This window comes from Prosopis cineraria, unplaced genomic scaffold (genome assembly GCF_029017545.1).
Source record: "Prosopis cineraria cultivar Desert tree isolate PC_DT_omini unplaced genomic scaffold, ASM2901754v1 PC11, whole genome shotgun sequence".
Taxonomy (NCBI): domain Eukaryota; kingdom Viridiplantae; phylum Streptophyta; class Magnoliopsida; order Fabales; family Fabaceae; genus Prosopis; species Prosopis cineraria.
In genome coordinates this window covers 26218105-26226865 of record NW_026555342.1, presented here as the reverse complement: position 1 = coordinate 26226865, position 8761 = coordinate 26218105, and the positions used below count along the sequence as shown (strand labels likewise).

Here is an 8761-nt window from a genome sequence, read left to right as displayed (position 1 = left end):
GTTCATAAGAAAATTATTTAATATTTAAAAATTATTTCATTTTAAGTTCATTTTCTTAACAAAATAATATTTTATTAAAAATATAATATATATACACTCATAGGAATTATTTTAACATATTAATAAATGAAAATAAAATATAATATATATGTATATATTTTAATAATATATTACTTGTTATATGTGTATGTTGTTAAATAATTTATATTTAATTTTGCATATAATAAGTGATGGTGCATTTCAGTTCAACTGATAAAAAAGGAGAACTTAAGGCTTTGGAGAAGGAGATTAAGAGTTCAAATCCTGACTTGAACATATTTCACATGAATATATGATGTGGCACAAGTTGTTAGGTGACATGACATGACATGGTGCACATACGACAGGGTGATCTAGCAAAAGGTGTCAGTTGACATGGCATGAGGAGGCACTGGCGTAGCATAAGATGGCTCTTTTATTTAAAATAAAAGGATTTTTGGTGGCAGCAAAAAGTCGTCACTAAAAACGCTACCAAAAGTCTGGTCATTAATAATTTTTGACAACAACAAACATAGTCACTGTGGAAATAATAAATAATGGCAAAAAACTTTTTTTAATTGTTGGTAAGTGACCCTTTGACAGTAAAAAATTGCTAAAACCTTTAATGGCTATAAGTCGTCGTCAAAATTTTTTTTTTTATAGCAATGTATATTGAGATAATATTATTTTTGGACTATTTTAGAAGAGATTCCAACTCAAAATAATTTTAAAATAAGTAACCATATTTATGCTAACATTAACCATATGATACACTCCTCTTCAATTCAAAATATAAGAAGTTTTTTAAAAAAATCTGCATAATAAAATCCTCATTTCAAAAGAAATATATATGTTTTTTTTACTCTTAATTTCAATTGCCAAAGCATTTTATGATGAGTGGAGGATACGCTTATATAAATATTTATGTTAATAAATATAAAGCGTAAAATAATTTTTTTTTACATGTGTTAGGTTGTTTATATTTTGAGTCAAAGTTAGTGGAGGAGAAATAATTATATTTTCGATTTGAGAGAGTGTGTGTGTATAAACAAAATGGTTTCTTGCCGACGCACTTTCTCATCTTTTAATTTGATATGGGGACCGTGCAATTCTGCAAATGCATATGGTCAGTCGTAATAATAAATTAGAGTATTATTTTAAGGTTGAACCCATTATGACTCAAAATAGTACTATTCCCAATAGATCAATCACAATCCAACACATGATAAATGAATGATTGATGAAAGTGAACAATTAATATAAATCAAAGTGATGATTTTAGTAATTTGATATGGGCATCGTGCAATTCTGTAAGTAGTGAATATATATGGTCAATGGTAATAATAAATTAGAGTATTATTTTAAGGTTGAATTCCAAAGGAGTCAAAATAGTACTACTCACAATAGATCAATCACAATCCAACGCATGATAAATGAATGATTGATGAAAGTGAACAATTAATATAAATCAAAGTGATGATCGGATGAAAGATCCAATAATTAATTTTAATAAAAGTAATCTAATAACCTAACCTAACCCAACCCTTCGCCCCCTAGATCAAGGTTGATGGAAAGTTCTCTAGAATCGTGTTTGAAGGGCTGTCGGTGATATGCTTTGGTTGCAGCAGGTATGGAGATACAGAGACGGCGGAGTCGATATACGGTGAGTGAATTGTGCATTAGTATCCTAAAAGAGGAAATAGAAATCTGAAATGGAAATAACCAAATCAAAGGGACATTAACCGTTACAAAGGATCTCAATATAATGTTCTTTATGATTATGAGGATCAGGACAGCACAAATATTGAAGGGAATCATGCTAAAAAGATTGTGCAGAAGTATGTTGTAAAGTGCACACCTCATGCAACGTCGAAATTGAATGATGAGGGGTGTAACAGTCTTCACTCCATCTCATCGGGAGTCTTTTGGACTGAGCCAACTTATATCACTGCAACGGAAGTTAGTTTTTCCTAAAGTAGTACTTGAGTTATTCTTTATCTCACTAAAAAAGTTTTTTGGAACCTTTCCAGACTCGAACTTTCAACCTTTATTATCCTAATGAAGTTGAGGCTAAATCTAATATCATTGGATTAGGTTGACCCAACATCGCAATATTGTAAGACTTCTTGGTTGTTGTATTGAAAGAGATGAAAAGATGATAGTCTATGAGTACATGCCAAATTGAAGTTTGGATGCAATTCTATTTGGTTAGTTCTTGTTAATGTTCATTTTCTCATCAGATTTGATGTTTTACTTACATTGTTTTAAGATACACAAGTAAATATGAATTTGGTTTTGGTCACCCAATGAAGTTTTTTCCTTTCTCCCTCTTCATTTAGATTCAAGGAAAGTAGTATTGTTAGATTGGAGAAAATGCTATAGCATAATTGAAGGAATTGCTCGAGGATACTTTATCATCATAGAGATTCAAGATTAAAAGTAATACACAGAGATCTAAAAGCAAATAACATCTTATTAGATGAAGAGCTAAATCCAAAATATTAGCATTTTGGCTTGGCAAAGACTTTTAAAGGCAATGAGAATAATCAAAGCAATACCAGAAGGGTTGTTAGAACATAGTAAGTTTCACAATATTACATCTTCTATGATGATATTTTATTTCATTATTCAACAATATGGTGAAATTAATATGCAAATAATGTTTTTAAAAATATAGTGGCTACATGTCTCCTAAGTATGCAATGGAATGATTATTTTAAAAAAAAAAATCAGATGTCTTCAGTTTTGGAGTGCTGTTGTTAGAAATTGTTAGTGGGAAGAAAAACACTAGCTTTTATCACCAAGAGATCTCCTTAAGCCTATTGGGATTTGTAAGACTCATTCACAGGCAATTTTGATTTCTAAGATGTGGTGTATATATTTAATGAGTATACTTTTGATTTGATATTTGTAGGCATGGAAACTATGGATTGAAGACAATATTAAATCTCTGGTAGACCCATAAATATATGATCCAAGCTTTCATATGGAGATCTTGAGATGCATACATGTTGGACTTCTATGTGTACAAGAACTATCAAAAGATAGACCAAGTATGGCCATTGTATGTTCAATGCATAATAGGGAGATCGTAAATCTTCCTTCACCAGCACAACCTGCTTTCACAAAGGGGCAATACACTATGAGTGAAGAATCTTCTCAACAAAAGGATCCTATTTGCTCCAATAACACTGTCACGCTCACTGAAATTAAAGGAAGATGAACTTTTGGCCCCCTTTTGTATATATATGATCTTGAAAAGATTTCCTATTGATATTCATCATGTAATAACTTTTTAGTGGGTTGTGTTTGTTTTGACCTAATTGAGTTTATAAAATTTCAGCCTAATGTACCAAAATAAGATGGTTTAAAGATCTGATGGATGCAACTCATTAATAGTTTTGACTATATTCTTTGGGTTTACAAAAGACAGAATGAAGATTGAGAATTCTCTGTGAGAAGGGCGACTCTCCACCACTTGAGGAGGATAGCCTCCGATCAACCAAAAAGGTGCAAAAACGAAATGGAACTGTGGATCTTGATAGAGATCAAGATGCAGTGATGGTGAACGGGGAGGGAGCTGAACATTTTTCTTATAAAAGCAAGCTCCTTGACAATGGACAAATGGATACAGAGGGGGAGATCAAAATAACAAAGGAAGATGATTATGCTGTGGGGAAGGAGGGAATTATACCTCCTATTGATTTCTCAGACCAAGTACAAGCTTTGTTTGTCAAAGGCATGGAGAAGTTTCTATTCATAAAGCCGCTGGGAAAGTTCATACGCTATTATGATATTGAAGGAGGTTATTTTCTTTGAAGTCGCTAATATTGAAGGAAGTTATTTTCTTGCCACCTTCGCTGCACAAGAGGATTATAGGGTGGTGGTGTCTAATGTTATGGCATGGGTTGGAATATTGGGGTTGTCTTTCAGTTACTATCACAAAGAGTGCGTGTTGCGAGCCACTGGACAGTTGCTTGGGCAAATGCTTAAGATTGACTATACAACGGAAACCAGGGGATGAGGGAAGTTCACTAGGGTCGCAGTTTATCGATTTGGCTCAACCTCTTGTTCCTCAAATAAAGGTCGATGGCAAGTTTTACAAAGTCACGTATGTGGGATTGCCGATGGTATGCTTTGATTGTGGGAGGTATGGTCACACCAAAGATCAGTGCATTGAGCTTGGATCGAAGCAAAGTGGAGAGATGAAATCGAATGCAGTGGAGATATGCAATGCTATGGAGGTGGAGAAGAATAATCTGACTGCCAATGAGAAGGAGATGGAGCTAATGAACCCACCAAAAAGCAAAGAAGAGAAACTCACCGGTGATGGGGCAGATTTTTTGGCACTGGATGCGGCAACCGTACGCAAATAAAGGAAACAAGCCACTGAAATGGAAGGAGCCCAATCATATTGATACTAGCCGTTATAAGGGATCCAGGTTTAATATGTTGTATGATTATGACGATCTTGATGGAGGGAATTATGAAGGAAATTTCAGCAAGAAGATTACACAAAACTACGTGGTGAAAGACGCCTAACGTGGGTTGGAGAAATCAATTAGTTAGAATAATACTGCAGAAACTATCCCACATGTTGTGGAGGGAGATTCTCTGAGTAAGTCAATGAAAGGGAAAGGGAAAAAAAAGAAGAAGAATTTCACTTATGGCTTATTGTAGAAAATTAATTTCGAATGGGTTCAAAAAAATTCTGAAATTTCTAAGTTCAGTCCAGGGAAGCAAAGTCAAAAGAAATTCGGCTGATGAAAAGACTAAAATACCCTTTACTTATTATGCAAAATCCTAATTGTTAATTTTCTTACTCCACTTATTAATTTACAAATATGAGTTGCAAATTACATAATTTGATATGTCAATAATTATATAAGACTTGACATTGATTTTTCAATCATGAGCAATAGTATCATTTGTTAAATTACTAATAAGTCTTTTAATTTATTAATATTAATTATAAATTACTAATAAGTTCTGTAATTTACAACTAATATTAGTAAATTAACAAGTAAAGTTAGAAATTAACAACTAAATTAAAAAATTCAATAAAAAATTAACAACTAATGATTCTGCATAACAAGTAAAAAATATTTTGATATTTTCATCATCAAAATTCTTTTGATTTGTTTTCTTTGAATTAAATTAAAATTTAAAAAAAATTTGAATTTACAAAAAATAAATTATCCATAGTAATTCTTAACTAAAATTCTCTCAAGATGAGATGACGTTGTGTCCCACAAAGATAATTTTAACTCACAGGCCAAAGAATGTGGGTCGAGTTCAACTTGGAACCCACTCTGTAGATACAAAATGGAAAGTTGATGAGACAGGTGTGAGCAATGGGCTTGACTTTAACTCCCAATCTAGGCTGAGGGATAGAGGCATTAAAGAGAGTGAGGAAATGGTCATTGAATAGGGAATGATGGATACATTGAACGGAAATGGCGAGATCATTCCTCATTCAAATTACCAAGTGTGTGAGGCTCCGGCTACTTTAGAATTTAGAGCCTTGTGATGTAAAATGGGAAGGGAAAGGGAATGACAGATAAAGAGAAAGGAGGAGGAAGAAAAAAAAATGAAGGGGGAAGCTAAAACTCTCAAAAACTCTAATTCAATAATACTCAAAGTTGAATATAAATAAAAAATCTAACTCTATTTATAGAGATCTAAAAATAATAAAATAATAAAAACTTAAATGCAAATCTCAAATCCTAAATCTAAATCTAATATTAAAAATACTAATATTTAAAATAAATAATAACTCCTGAATCTAATAAATAAAATCTTTATTCAAATATTCTTAATGAATAATTCTAATATCTTAAATAAATCTTAATTATTTTAATTAATTATTATCTCATATTCTATCATTTCTCCCCTACTTGAAAAACTCGTCTCTCAATGAGTTAAAGTTGACGCACAAATTAGTCGGGAAATGATGGGTGAGATAAAATTTCATCCACATACATAGATTTAAAAATCCTTTCTAACAAGTGAGGTAGCGAAAGAACAAATTTTGGCAAGAGTGAGTGGTTTGACTATGCAGAATTTTTGAAAAACCTTTCCAATAGATAGAGTATTGTTGGATTTCACTATTAAGCAACAAAGTGACCTTAAGAGATGTAACCTGTTGTAGCGTGATGAGATTGATCTTTGCCAGGAGCAATTTGAGAAGAAGCCACTTGTTTTGATATATAATGGACAATTTGATCATTGTTTAGAGAATCTTCTATTGGCAAGGAAGGAGCTTCTGCTATTATTGGTTCGCTTAATGCTTGTTGTTCCATTTGTTTCCTCAATTCATCAATCATCTTCTTAATCTCATATATTGCATTCTTAGCTTCACTACAATCCCTCATAAGCTTGTCAAAATAACAATCTTGTTCTCGCTGAAAGAGATCTAGTTTAACTATAACTTGGTTTATGTCCTCCCAAAAGTCAGCATATTCATAATGGTAACGCATACCATCCTCGTATTGATGAATATAATCATGTTGATGGTTATTAAGATGCTTATATTGTCATCGCTCAATGTACTCATGCCGATATTGGTCTTCATACTTATATCACTTATGATTAGCATACTCCGATTGGATATAGCGATGCTCATAATTGTCACAATAAGTATGCTCATACTGTTGACGACTTGTGTACTCATATGGTTGCTCTTCATAGTCATACCAATAGCTATCTTGCCAATAAATATCTTGCAATGGATAGACATACCGTTGTTGATATTCATTACATGTGCACCATTGAGCATAATCCTTTCGCTATTGAGCATATTATGGTAGATCAACATATTCATACCGATAATCTAAATGTGTATATGTTGTAACTCTTATTGGTAACTAAGAATCATAACAAACTTTTTTCCTTTTTTTTTCTTTTCTTCTTTCTTCTTTCTTTTTCCTTTTCTCTTTTTTTTTCTTCTTTTTTTCCTCTTTTTTTTAATTCAAAAATTTAAATCAATAAAAAATGAAAAATTACTTAAAATATCACAAACATATGAAGAAATTGCAAACCTCCAAGATCTAATGATGAGCAAACTTGTGGAAGATGATGAAGGCACTTTAGTCAGTAGCATTGAATAGTGAGTTCGTTATATTTTGTTTGGACTTCCGAATTTTAATGAAAAAGTTGTATGTTCCAAGTGAAATTGGCAACAAAAGTGTGATGGGAACCTAGCTGTGGTACCAAATTGATGTAAAATGAGAAGGGAAAGGGGAACAGGAATAAAGAGAAAGGAGGAGGAGGAGAAAGAATGAGGGAAAAGGCTGAAACTCTCAAAAACTATTATTCAATAATACTCAAAACTTAATATAAATGAAAAATCTAACTCTATTTATAGAGATCTAAAAATAATAAAATAATAAAAACTTAAATGCAAATCCCAACTCATAAATCTAAATATAATATTAAAAGTACGAATATCTAAAATAAACAATAACTCCTGAATCTAATGAATAAAATCCTTATTCAAATATCCCTAATGGATAATCCTAATATTTTAAATAAATCTTAATCATTTTAATTAACTATTATTCCATATTTTATCATTTTGAAGAACCATCATTAGTAGAGCTGGTACTATAGATCAACTCACAATTTGTGAGTTGGCTTGCATCGGGTTGCAAATTTGGTGGTGGTTGGCATGACCAACATCCTACATGGATTGTAATTCTACCAACTCGCACTAGGTTGGTGGGCCAATCCGACAGTAAAAAAAGTATTTTTTTTATAATTTTTTAAATTTTAAAAATTATAAATTCTCCTCTTTTTATTATTTTTTATGGCAAGAATATTATATATTCTCCCTAAAAATTAATTATTCAAATCACAATAAAAATTCTTCTAACCAAGCCATGCTTATATCATCACTTAGATATAAACTAATTTAATTTTGTAATCATTTTATTCTTTAGTCTTGCATGATTGATCAGTATTATATATATGAATTAATAGAAATGCTCTATCTATTCCATTTTCTCTTCATCCTATTTTGATATTTTTGCTACAAAATTGATGCCCTAATTTAAAATACCAATTCTTTTTTAAAAAATAAAATGGTGATAATTTAAACTCAAACTATTAGATTGCTACTCATAATACATTTAGTTCACACCACCTATATGTTCTAATCTCTGTATTTTTTTCTTTATGTTCAAATTAAGATGATAATATAATATATAGTTAGCATTTCATAAATATGTTTACTTTTCTAAATAAAAACCATAACTAAATTTTTTTATTTGCTAGCTTGGGTAGTACTATTTTACAAATAAGATAATTAAATAAGCTATTATATGAATGAAGTAGAGTATAATAAAATATTTTATTCAATCTTTTCTTGATCACATTCAAATTATATTATATCACTACTTAAATATATGAGCAATGTGTTTTTATTATTTTTTTCCATAAATTAAACTTGAATTAAATAAATGTTTAAGTGCTAAGTACTTAGATTGCAATTTCATGCTTACTTGCTCTGAATGCTTTACTTTAAACTCAATCTTATTTATTAATTTTTTTGTCTATTTTTTTAAAAATATAAGGGGAAAGAATAGAAGGGAAAATAGCAATGAAGGACCGTTGGAAGAAATTTATATCAATCAAGAACTAGTTGTTAAAATTTGAATGGGAAAAAGTCCAAATGGACTATTATTAATTTAGAATAAGGTATTGTTAAAACTTGAATAGATATTTGTTAATAGAATACTAACCC

The 8761-nt window shown here is 30.8% G+C and overlaps 1 pseudogene; it reads left to right on the top strand.

The window, feature by feature from the left end:
- The first annotated feature begins 1648 nt into the window (after positions 1-1648).
- LOC129286387 (G-type lectin S-receptor-like serine/threonine-protein kinase SD1-13) lies at positions 1649-3241 on the top strand (annotated as a pseudogene).
- Positions 3242-8761: the final 5520 nt, after the last annotated feature.